The sequence below is a fragment of the Cavia porcellus genome, unplaced genomic scaffold (genome assembly GCF_034190915.1).
Source record: "Cavia porcellus strain 051 isolate PalLab524CR breed Dunkin Hartley unplaced genomic scaffold, mCavPor4.1 scaffold_30, whole genome shotgun sequence".
NCBI classification, from domain to species: domain Eukaryota; kingdom Metazoa; phylum Chordata; class Mammalia; order Rodentia; family Caviidae; genus Cavia; species Cavia porcellus.
Window position 1 is genome coordinate 42,283,203 of NW_026947513.1, and position 13,262 is coordinate 42,296,464.

The following is a 13,262-nucleotide window of genomic DNA, read 5'->3' on the forward strand; positions in this document are numbered from 1 at the left end:
TATTACCTTCTATTTGGGTAAACAGTATTATATATAAAAGTCTTTTTTTATTAAAGAAATAGTAAATCTAAAAATTATAATTATCATATGTTTTGGAACAAGTCTGAATTTTTGCAAACAAGGAGTGCCCTTTCATGAGAAATAAGGTGACAATGAAAAATAACTATTTTCACTGTATTTTATAGAGCACACACTCAGCATGAATGTTAGGAAACAAAATATTCTGGGCAGATTTCTGTGAAGGTTTTAAGAAAATGATTTAGAGATACACATGAAGCATCCACTTTGTTTTTTGGGTTGCTGCTTCTTTTCCATTATTGTTGTTATACAACTTCATCAATAAATGTTCAACAAAACAAATTAAACACTGAATGTTTTGAAAGCACAGAGATCTTCTGTGATGAACATGTATCAGAATTTCATTTATATAGAATCTGTCTTACCCGTGGCTCTAATTGCTGTAAGTCATTTGCTCTATATTCTTTGTCCCCGTCTTACAATGACTATGGAATTATTTGATCTGGAAAATGGATAACAGGAGTTGCAACATTCTACGGCTGTTCATGTAGAAAATTAGATGTCTTTCTTAATTATATTACTTTTTGGAACAAAACAGTTAACATTCATAGGAGTGGATCAATTTTGCATGTTTATATCTGGTAATCTGAGTAACTTTTGAAGATAACTGTGCAAACTTAAATCAATATGAGTAACTTTTGAAGATAACTATGCAAAATAACCTTAGTTTTGTTCCTACTTCCTTGCTTTGAGGGCCTATATAATTGTTTGGGGCCCATTTGTTGTTGTTGTCTCTTTTGTTTCTAGTTTTTCTTATAATTTGTTTTGTTTGGGTTTTGGTTTTCCCTCTAATGAAAAAAGGATAGATGTACATATATGGGCTTATACATGCCTAGAACTTGTCCTGAAGAGGTTATAAGAATTGATTTTATTATGTATGATGGTATGAGCAGCTACTTTGAAGAAAACGAGACATTGCTGATTCCTTTTATCTTGTTATGAAGTCCAGTAATGCTTTTATTCTTTGTTTTGATGGGTTTCAGTCTGTTTTGTATTGTTTAATTTCAATATATGTGAAGGTAACGGACAGCTATTTTGAAGAGGATAAGAGATATTATGGTAGCTGTTGTTGATTTTCCTATTGTCTGGTTTTGAAAGCCTGTAATGCTTTCATTCTTTTGTTTTGATAAGTTTTATACTATTTTGTGTTGTTTGAATTCATTATGTGTCAAGCTATGGACAACTATTTTGAAGAAAACAAGAGACATTATGGTAGCCACTGTGGATTTTCTGTTGTCTTGTTTTGAAATCCTGTGTTCCTTGGGTTGTTTTGTTTTGCTTTGTTCTGTTTTCTTTAAAATAAAAAAAAAAGATTTAAAAAAAGAAAATTAAACATCCTTTATAAAAGCAAGAAAAAAAGATGGAAAATAGCATGTTGGTGTGGCAGAGACTTCTAAAGCTTTTCTGACAGAAATTCAGAACCATTTGTGGGATTGAGGTACTTCTGAATCATCTAGGGGCAGTTGATTCTTCCAAATGTGACAAATAAGTTGAAATAAAGTGGCAACAGGTGATCTGGGGGCTACAGCATATGCACCATAGCAGCTTTTGGTCAAAGAATGATGGGGAGCCTGGAATGTGACAGAAATCAGCAAGGACAGGTGGAAAGAGGCACAACTGACGGGCAGAACGGCAGGACCAGGCTGCCAAGGAAATGCAGGAGATGCTGAAAAGAAGGACTCAAAGCCTGGATTGCTGGGAGGAAATGTGACCACCGAGAGTAATGGGGACAGAGGAAGCCGTCCCTTTTCCTCCCCTTCTAAGTTTTGGTAAAATATATTGAGGAATTTTTTATAAAACTAATATTTAATAAATACATTATAAGCAGAAGGAAAAAATAGGTCCCAAACCTAGATTATTTGAGTAGTTATGTGTAAAATCTAAGTTAATTTGTAAACTCAATTGAGATTCTTAAAAGTAAACAGTTGCCACTACTCAGTTTCCTGGAATATCTAATACTACAGGTATTAACACCAGGAGGGTAAAGGAAGGAAGAAGATTGGTTACAGAGAGAAGCTGTGGTAACAATAAACTCCCACAAAGTCTTAGTCTGAAACCACAGAAAGTCAGTAAAGAAGATTACTTTTCATAGTTTGCCTTAGTTGGGGAGAGAGAATTAGGCTTTTGTGTCTGAACAAACACCAGATATTGGACATAAATTTCCCCTGGGAATGAGACAGAATTTTTACAAGGTAACTCTCCAGCTGAAGTCCATTCTCAGCTGCAAGCCAGAAGCAGCATTCACAGCAGCGGGAAGAAAAGTCCTTCAGCCCTGAAAGGAGAGCATGGTGCTCACCTCTAAGAGCCACATTGTAAAACCGACAAACTCTATGTACAAATGATTATCCTCAGGTTACCTTGGAAAACACAGAGTCAAAACTGTTACATCTATAGGTGCCACACACTTTGTAGGAAAAGGTGTGAGCAAATGATTTCTTCAGCCTAAATACGGCGGGTAGAGCTCGGAGGGTCCTTTAGGGTCCTGATCAACTGTTCTGAGCCAGGAACTCTAACACGTCTAGGGAAAGGGAGTCAGGCAATAGTGAGAGGGAACCTAGAGGAGATGCTAGGACTCCAGACCCCCTTCTGTTTCTCTCTCTTTCCCACCTGTCATGAGTTGTAGATCTTCATATGCCATACATTCCTGCCATATTATGTTGATTCACCACAAACCCAAAAGCAGTGGTGTCACCCAGCATGGACTGACACCTTGGAAATGGTGAGCCAAAATAAAACTTTTTAAGGGCTAAGGCTTTAGTTCAGTGGAGTAAGCACCTGCCTGACAAGCACAAGGTCATGAGTTCAATCCCTGATACCAATAAAATAAAGTAAAATAATTTTAAAATTCATTAACATAATTTGTCTCAGTGGCAGAAATCTGCCAAACATGCTACTCAATTCCTGTGAAATGTTACCATTCAGAATGTGAGATCTATGTTGCCAAATACATCAATATTTCAAGAGAAGTAAAAACTTGGAGTATTACATAAATTTGCCCATCTTTATCACTGACTTGAGGTTTTAAAATAAATAATCGATACTCTGGGAGCTATAACATGTCTAGAACAAAATTCAGTTATTTCTGAATTATAAAGACATTACCTTTGGTATAAATCTTTTCTTTATTGATTACTAGAATTACAAACATAAAGCAAGAATTCTGCAAATCTACCTCAATACACCAATGAAATGAAGGCAAAGGAAGAAAACAAAGAGGTTCGATGTTAAGTCTGGAATACATGCAGCATCACTGACAGGACCGCAGCAGATGGCTAACATTAGTCGCCAAGTAGCAGCATCATAGCTTGGGTAAAATGGACTGTCCTCCTTCAACACGGTCAGACTGGGGCAGAACGGACACTGGAGGCAGTGATCTGGAGGAGGCTGGAAGACTTTTCACCTGTCTCATTAAAGATTATTTTCCACAGAAGGAAAAAAAACTTCAAGAGTAAGCGACCCAGACACCTGAGAATTTGGCAACACTGAACACGGTCCTGGAAGTTGATAGTAAAAGTTGGAATCTGGCTTGTTGGCAATGGAGTAAAAACAATCAGACGGAGAAGATCCGGGAGAAGCTGCCACCTGGAAACTTCCCTGAGCAACCTGACGTGGGAGGAAATGCTGGGCTTTGAACTCAGATGAATACCAACAGATCGGGCTAACTTGAAAGAGAAAAGTGATTGTGTTTGAAGCTCCATAAAAGGAGTGAACACAGACTGGCACCTGACCAGAAATCAGTAAGTGATAAGAGAAGAAGTAGATGAAGGGAAGAAACATTACTCTAGCCAAGAGCAGGAGGATAAAAATGTTTCTATGATTTCATACCTTACAGCCTGAGATGGTACAGTCCTGATCATTAACACTGAAGTACTCTAAACATTGCTATGAAGGAAAACAACAAATTAACTGGCTAAAATAATAGAGTTTTTATAAAGTGGTTGCCATCTTCTACTATACAAACTGTTGGTTACTTCCAGAAAGAATGAGACAAGGTATATACGTATGTGTGTGTGTGTACACATATATATGCATATATACATATGCAAGATGTGTAAGAGGTAAGGCTTTTGTTCTAGAATTAGGAAGTGCTATACATAATCATGTCATCTATGAGGAGGACCCTAGGTATTTCAGTTTGGAAAGAGGTTAAAGAGAAAAACTAAAAGAAGTGCTACTATCACTGGCAATTTTGAATATTCCAAATCAAATGATACGTTAAATGATATACCAGGTAGATCAAAGAGTACATGAATGACCCAGAAACATTTCTTCACTTTTAAGATCCTCTACCTCTAAAGGATAAACTGAAATACAATGACATCAACCCTAAGTTTAATACGAGGACATTTGGGAATTTCCACTAGTCATTTGCTTTGAATAGGTATCATACCCACTGGATCCTCAGTGTCTGTTCTATAAAGTGGAGATAATAAGACCTTCTTGTCTTTCTCAGTTATTAATAATGGTTTAGTAAAATAATAAACTCAAATGTGCCACACAGCTATACAACGGCACCTATACAGTGTCACTTTGGTGGATTTGTTCCTACAAAATCAGCCTGTGTGAAACTTTGCTCTGAAAGCATCACTCATTCTCCATGCTTTTTAAGGACTTTCCATTGTCAAGAGAAAGTAAGTGCCTTGGACAGATGTGCACAGATTTTTGTTTCCAATTACACCCTTCAGAATTCTCCACTCCAGGGAATAGATCTTATGTGATTCTGACCTCGTGCTTTTAGTCAGTCTGTTACATTGATGCCACGGGACAGTCGACTCAGTTTCCCTGCTTGTCTGCAGGAGTTCAGCCCCTAACAGTCTCCCTTAATATTGGTGACTAACTTGGTAGTTAATAGTATTGATACATGTTTTACTATTTCCCTAAGTTATTGTACCGTTTTATTTCAGCCATAATGCGAATCTTACGCATTCCAGCCCTATTTCCTCTTCCTGGCTCTCCTGTGTCATGGACCTCTACCCATGTTAGACTGTGGCCACGCTTACATTACCAGCGTCCTGATTCCTTGGCAAGAGCCACTGGAGCCGGAAGTCTGACCTGTGTGACACACAGTGGCTAGAGTTCAAATTTTCTTGCCAGTAACTGGTTATCACAGAAGATTACTCACTACCCCCCTCTGCCGCATGAGTAGGAGAGGGCAGAACCAAGTAAGCAACTGAGATTTTTAATGTAATCTAACTGATAGAGACAAACAGTTCACAGGCAATGGGAACTTTCTTCTTCATGTCACATCTTTCTAGCTCTGCAGTATCCAACACTACAACCATGTACGAGTGACATTTGGCCTTGAAGTACACAAAGTACAGCTCGTGTGTTAAAAATCTAAACTCTTAATCTTACTCTATTTTAATCTATTTAAATTTGAATTTATAAACTGAAGTAGAGTAAAATTTAGGTAAAATTTTTGAAAAAATACAGTTTTTTAAATCAGAAGTACTATTTACTTTATTCATTTAAATTATTAACATTCACATTAAGGTATGCAGTAAATATGAAATGCATACTGAATTTTGAAGATTTAGGATGCAAAAAAAAAAAAATGACAGTGAGAACTCTACCCAGAAATAAGAAAATAGAACAAAAACTCTTTTTCTAACTCTTCCTCTTTCATGTGGACTGAAATCAGTGTTTTCCTGGAATCTAGAATGCATAGTACCAACCAAGTATCTGGTTTGCATCCCCTTCCGAGTGCATGTACTTTTAACTAGTTGTCAATTAAAATGTAAGTCACATATACAATTAGCATGCATTTTCTCACAAAAGTTATTTATATTTTGATAAGATATCCTTGTACTCTCAATAGGTCAGGACAGGTGGAAATTAATACGCTACACTATAAATTTTAGACAGACAGGTGTCAGAGGCAAAATATGAACATACAACTATTTTCTCCTCAAATGGGGCCATTTTGACTCCTCAACACTCACAGTAATAATTTTGCTTCTAAGGTATTTTTGCCCTCCTCTTCATTACAAATATTTATGGCAAAGGCAATAAGGAATGTGACATAAGGAACAGAGCAGACAAACACTTGGCTCTTTGAAGATGATGGCAGATCCAGCGAAAGCATTCTCCTCATCTCTCCACTGAGATGTTCTAACTATCACTAAAATGATGCCGGAAAATTTTGGCTCTCGTGGAAGCTACTGCTGCCTGTTTCACTCCTGCAGCTTTCTCCAGCTGCTGTCCCCTGTCTGAGATCACAGCAAGCTTGGCTGCTTTAATACCTCGGTGTCTGTTATGTTGACTGCTGCTGGAAACTGGCCCCTCCGCTCTTCTGTCAGCCCGCACCACTGTCATTACCATGCAGGCTGACCTCCGTCCCCTCCTGTCTCCTGCGGACTCCCTGCCACAGGCACACCTCAGGCAATGGACTCAGAAACTCTTCCCGACAGCTGTGGAAAGAGGTTAGACAATGCTAAGCTCAGTCATTTTATCAAAGCCTTTCATCTCAGGTTTAATCTTTGCCAAGATCCCTGACACAAACAGGTCTCTGCACATGGCAGCTGGCGCTTACCAACTTCACTCCCCTTTTTCCTTTGAGCACCCTGCTGCCCACGTTAATGCTCTCTAACACGAAAGGAAAGGGCAATGTAAAAATAGGTATTTTGTTACAGAGGACAATTTTCCTTTCACCTTATTTGCTTATCCAGACCCCATTCTTTTACAAGTTATTTCTTTGTAACCTGCCAAAGGGCATCATTAGATTATTTTCTACAGTTTCCATTCTGGCTTGTAGTAGATATGTTTTAAATGAACCACAAGATAAAATTAGTATGCGTGCTACCTATTAACTTCTTTTGATGAGCGTGCAGTATTTCAAACATATATCATGAGCAAATCAGCCATACCTCAAAAAGAAATGATCTCTAAATATCACATTTTCCTTAGGTGTCGAGTGGTTCTTGAAAAGAGCAGCACTGCTTAGGGGAATAATTGAAACAACTGTGAAGAAGAAAATTCTGAAAACCTAAAAGAAGTACAAAAACAGTCAGACACACTGGGCTAGCTGAGGAAAACAGAATCATTCAAAACCCGAGCAGACACGGGCAAGGCTTGTGAAGTGGGCTGTTGAGAAGGGAAGCCCGTGTGGAATTTAAGAGTAAGAGTGAAAATGCCAGAAGCACGGAAGGAATCATTTGAACAGGGGCGGGAGGCAGCAGTGGAGCAGATGGCTGCTTACAGGCAAAGTGTTCCAGTGATGAGAATGTTCAGGTAAAGACCAGGGTGACGGGAGAAAAAGAAAGAGCTGTGAATTTAAAGGGAAGGAAGGAGATCCAGAAATCGATGGAATGCGTAAAGAATTTGCTCTGAGTGTGAGTCTGAATGTCAAAGAAAAAGTCTTAGGAAGCTATCACACTCTGTGAGCTACTATTGAGACATTCACAGGACATGTACAAAAATAATAATAGTAACACTTTAGCCTGACTTTCCATATCAGCCAGCACATCAAAACAAAACAAACAAAAGACCAAAAGGCATTCTGGATTCAAGAACTCTGTAGTTTCAAATACATAAGAGACTATGATCAAATTATGTTCAAGACAAAATCAAACAAGCATGATCATGTTATGAGGCAAAAGATAGCAGATTAGGACATGGATCAGCCCTGCTTTTCACTTTTTATTTTGCAACAATAAATAAGCTATATAAAAGAACTACAAAGAGCTGCCTGCGCCACTGGCTAACCTGGGGTTTAACGTCAGCTCAGAAAGTTAATGACTTCCTGGGTTACTTAACATCGCCTCACCTGGTCATTAGTCTACAGCAGTGGCTACTGCTTCTCAGCCTTAATTCCTAGCCACATACTCTGCTCAAAAATCTTAATTTTGGAAGATCTTAAGCCTTAGTCCTCAGCCTTCTTCTCTGTCTACTCTCCTTCCTTAAGAAAGCCAATCTGGTTCTGTACCTTCAAACACCATGAGTAGGTAGAAAGCTCCTCAGTTTCTGTCTCTAAACTTGTCCTCCCCATTCAGTTCTAGGTTCACAAAACAGTGGCCTAATGGACATCACAACGAAGAGCCATTCGAAAAAGTCACTTAAAAATATCACTGCTCCCTATGCTTATGAGTTTACTGAAGAAAGCTGGATATGGGTTGCTGTAATATTAAGTACTCCTTAGTCTTTAAAAAGTTTAAATTATCTTGCTTCATAATGAACTATTTTTGTGATCTGCTCAAGTCTTCTGGAAAGATATTGAAAATAAAGAAAAATTTAAACAAAAAGCTTGAGCAATACTTATGCTCAGCATTTAAGTACAGCACTGAGCCAGCTTTACAATTATTTTAAAGCATGAGAGCAATTTGTCTTCATTTTATTGCAATAATTTAACTACTAATTAGCATCCACTGGTCACTTTCCACCTTTATAAAATCTCATCACAAGTGAAGATTCGGCTCCACAGTTCTCCTTAAATATCGAATTCTATAAAATAGAATAAAATGGATTTTAAAAATACAGAAACTTGCACTTTTAAATGAAGCTTAAAGTTCTCATATTCTACTTATATTCAGATCCTTAAAAACATTAAAATATTTTAAACGCATTTTATAAAACAAAGTTTCCTCTTTACTGTTTGTCACCTTGAGTAAACAATAAGCATCCTATGTCTGTGTCATATTACATATGGTAGATTATGAGATTTTTTTGTGTGTGAAAACTGGTGCTTTATGCTTTCATAGGGTCTATGTTGCCCAGTAAATTACATGACAGGCACTGAAATTGAATGAATGTATTCCCTAATACTCTTTTTGCTTATAAAAAATTAATGAGGCTACTTTAATTAACTTTATTTTATTTCATTTTCATATATGACTTTCCAGAGGCATTGATCAAACAAATCCTCTTCCTAATGTGAATTTATATTCATATTTCTAGAACTGTTGCTGTCATAAGCAAAAATGACTTCAGAAATGTCAAAAATAAACTATAAAGCAAGGCCAAACACTCAACAGTTTGTTCTAAAAAAACTTTGTCTACTTAAAATATCTAGCCTGTCAAGGAGTCCCAAAATTGATCAATTTCCCCTGTATCACTGTATCTTAGGTTAGCATCACACAAACTTCTCACATGCTCTTCAGACAAGTCCCGGCTCCTTACCAATGGACTTCTCTCTCAGAAAGTGAGCAGAGGCCACCGAATGCCCTCCTTTAGTAGTGTCAAGTGAATAAGCTAAGATACATATTAACTGGGATATATAATATGAATGCAGTTTGTAAAATAAAACATTTATTTATATGTATACAGGACAGGCTAAAGAGATAGACATATGTTAATAATAATGACCTGTATGATGGAAAGGATACCCTATTTTTTATGTTTTTCTATATTTTCCAGAAAGATGTTGATAATATGTATATTTATGTTATTTGTCAACAAACATATATGCCCCTTGTTAAATATAAAATACATGTGTAAATCATCTATAATGTGACACTTGGTTTAAGAATGAATACATATGTTTATATGTCTATAGGGAGTATATGTTTAAAGAAAATCTTCTAAAACTACTAGATTATGTTTAGACCCCTTTCTAAGCACTTTAGCATAAATATTAGCCCACATAATAGTACACATTTATCTAGGCTACCTTAGAAATTTATTGGGTCATTAATCCATTTTATAGTAGAGAACCTTGATGATCTGATCCACATATTTATGGCAAAGTCTAGCTGGCTCTTTCTCCAAATCTTTCCCTGATTTTTTCCTGCTATCTCTATTCCTTGTGTTTTAGGATGCCCACTTTGATTATGAAATAAATATCTAAAGTTAATTTCAGAAAGAAGTGTCACCTGGCACTTTTCCTCCTTCTTGTTCTAACATTTCACTCGGCTTTTCCTTTGGAGGTGATACTTCAAGGATTATGGCATTTAGGCTTTATCCCTACAGGAAAGTTGAACTATGATATGATTCACACAAAAACTAGTTATAGTGTATGAAGTCATGTAATAAGTTTAAATGCAATCTATTTTTAATTACTAATGAATTGTTTATGATCTCACTGTATGATAAAGTTTCAAAACATCCCATTTCTGGTTGTCCCTCTTCTCCTGTTTACAGCTCTAGTAAACCATTTAGTAAATATTTCTTGGTATCCATCAGACAAAGATTCTTTTTCTTACTCTGAGCTACAAGTTTATACTTCATTTTGATGTCAATAAACTACTCTTCACTGTCTTTCAAGCCCTAACTCATTAAATATCCCAGAATTTTCCTAGTAAATAACTGTATTTTGAATCTACTAGAGTCAGTAAAATACTAGAAAAATCTCAACAAATTATATCGCAGATATTGAGGAACTGATTCTAAATTTTATATAGAAGAGCAAAGGACAGACTGAAACGGAAGAAGAAATTTGGAGGAATGACAATATGTAAATTCAAGACTCATGAAAATAGTATAATATAAGATAGTGTGACCTTGGTGAAAGAATAAAGAAAAATATAAATAGGACAAAGAATACAACCCAGAAAGAACAATAGACCACAAAGAACATTAAGGCAATGAAAATACTATATGATATTCTTTGTATATACATGTCATTATGCATTTATCCAAACACATGTAGTGTACATTACCAAGAGTAAATTTTAAATTCTGGATTGGTGGTGATGACAGTTCAGTATAGGTTTATCAGTAGTAATAAATGTATGGTCTGGTACAGGATGTAGGCACTAGGAGAGGCTGTGTATTTGTAGCAGAGGGAGCTATTTGAGAAGCTGTGTAACTTCTCGTTTTTGCTCTAAACCGAAAATTACTCTGAAAAGAGTTAGTTTTTAAAACATGTATGCAATGAAAAGTCTTAAAATGTTTTATGACAATTTTACATGAATTTACAATGTAAATCTATCTATCTATATATCTACATCTGTACATACACAATAGATTAAAAATTAGTAACAGATGGAAGTATCATTTTCAGAGTGAATTCTAAAAGCTCATTTGCTGTAATTAGGGAAATGCAAAATTAAAACTACAGTGAAATACCTCTACACACCTCTGAATTGCTAAAATTCCATACCACAAGCTGTCAAGGATGTGGAGAACTACAACTCTCATACATTGCTGAGAATAATGTAAAATAGGACAGACACTACTTGGAAAAGGTTGACACTTTCTTATTAAATTACCAGAAAACTCAGTAACCCACTCTTAGATACTAAAAATGTATGTTCACTCAATGACATGGATATGAATTTTCACAGCAGCTTCATTCATAATATCTGCACCATTTTTTCCACCTGGTTATAGTAAAATCTCTGCAACTAGATACCCAAATTGACACCAAATGTCATGAGTTTAAGAGTTTGGGCTTCCACAAGATTGCCTCCTTTTAAATGCAAGCTACAAGTCCCAGGATCCACTCTCACAACGACAAGCCACGAATTAGAAGTTTTCCTCCCTGTGTATTAGTGTATGAGGATGGCTCTGCTGAGGAATACAGTTGATTAATTAGGACACAACTCAGTAGCAGCCAAACAAGAAACGCATAAGGGAAGCATGGACAAGGCCACGCCCTCTTTCCAGCATCAGCTCCTATCAGCTTCCTAATAGTAGGGGTGTGTGCAAACTAGAAAGCTATGACAAAACTTAGTGTTGATAGTTTAACTGGGGTTTCATTATGCAGACAAAGTTTGATTAAACAGTACTTGCTCTGAATGTCCAGCCCCTACCATGCTGACAGATATACTCAGACTGCTAGAAGTTTCAACCCTTGGTCTTTCTGGTGACCAGCTGACCCTGACACAATCTAGATCCCCTCACCTCCATTCCATGAGTCACAGCCTTAGTGCTAACAAAGGCGTTTAAGCATCTAGAAACTGTATCAGGAACCAAGAACCAAACCATTTATATTTTCCATCAAAACACAATACCTAAATCACAGAAACAACCAAATAATCATTCAAGGAATGGATAAATAGATTTTGTTACATCCACACAGTAAAGAACAATAAAAAAGGAACAAACTAGGAGAAATGTCAAACTCATTGTGGCAAATGGAGGTAGTAAAACATAAGACCAGGTATTCTGTGATTCCACTTACCTAGATCCACAGCTATAGCAACAGGCAGTGTGGAAGTAGGGTGGGAGAGTTCAGAATTGATTAAAGGAGGAAAAAGGACTTTTCTGGAGAAACAGCAATGTTCTTTGTCTTGATTGCAGTGGGAGTTACATGGCTGTATCACATCTGTCAAGACTCATCAACTCTATGCATGAGATGAGTGAATGTATTGGGTATAAAGTATGTCTAAAGGAAGCTGATAAAAAAGATTGAAAGTCAATTAGTTTACGTAGTGATACCTAGAATCACAAACTAGAAATGGAAGTTTTGATGCACATTTCAAAAAAGAAATATAATCCTAAATTTTAGTAACCTAAATCATTTCAATAAAGATGAGCATTAAATTGATTTTTAAATATGAATAGATTAGAAAAAGAAATAACACAGTGCTGATGGTGCACAAAATGTGCCTCTTACAATATAAATAAACATCAGATGATAACTGAGTCTTTAAACACAGCAAAGTAGCAAAGCAGAATGAGAGTTCATTTGAATGCATTTAAAACTATATTATGATAAGGCTTATCTAAAATTGAAATAGGAAGTAAATATCAGTAAAAATAAAATGCATGCCTCCCAAGATAATGAAATTTTCTATACTAGTTTTATCATTACTTCCAAATATAAAATCTGCTGGGGACAAGTGAGGAGGTGACTTTATTATCCTTGACCATTACGTCTACCAATTAAATAGGTATCTCTGAGGAACATAAAATGAAAGCTTTGGTCTACTGACATTCAAGTGTTATTAGGGTGATAATCATGGGAGATGCTAATTGGGTACAAGAAGAGCCCTGGAACACTCTCTCTCTGTTCAGTTTCTGGAACACCATTACTAGAAATCTGCAAACTCCTATGAAAAGCAGTCAGAAAGCCTGAGGGCTAAAGTGATTCATTCATATGAAAAGGTCTAAAGAACATCAAAGATGGCACATAATTAATCCTCTTTAATCCATCTGTCCTCAAGTTGCTCAAAATCTGGGCTCTGTGGAAACTGGGCATACCTGGAGGGTACAGCCTAGGCATGAATGAGTCATGTTCAGGAATTGATGGTATAATTTTTAAAGGGGGGATGGATGGTCATGTGTGTCTCGGTGGTTCATTACTC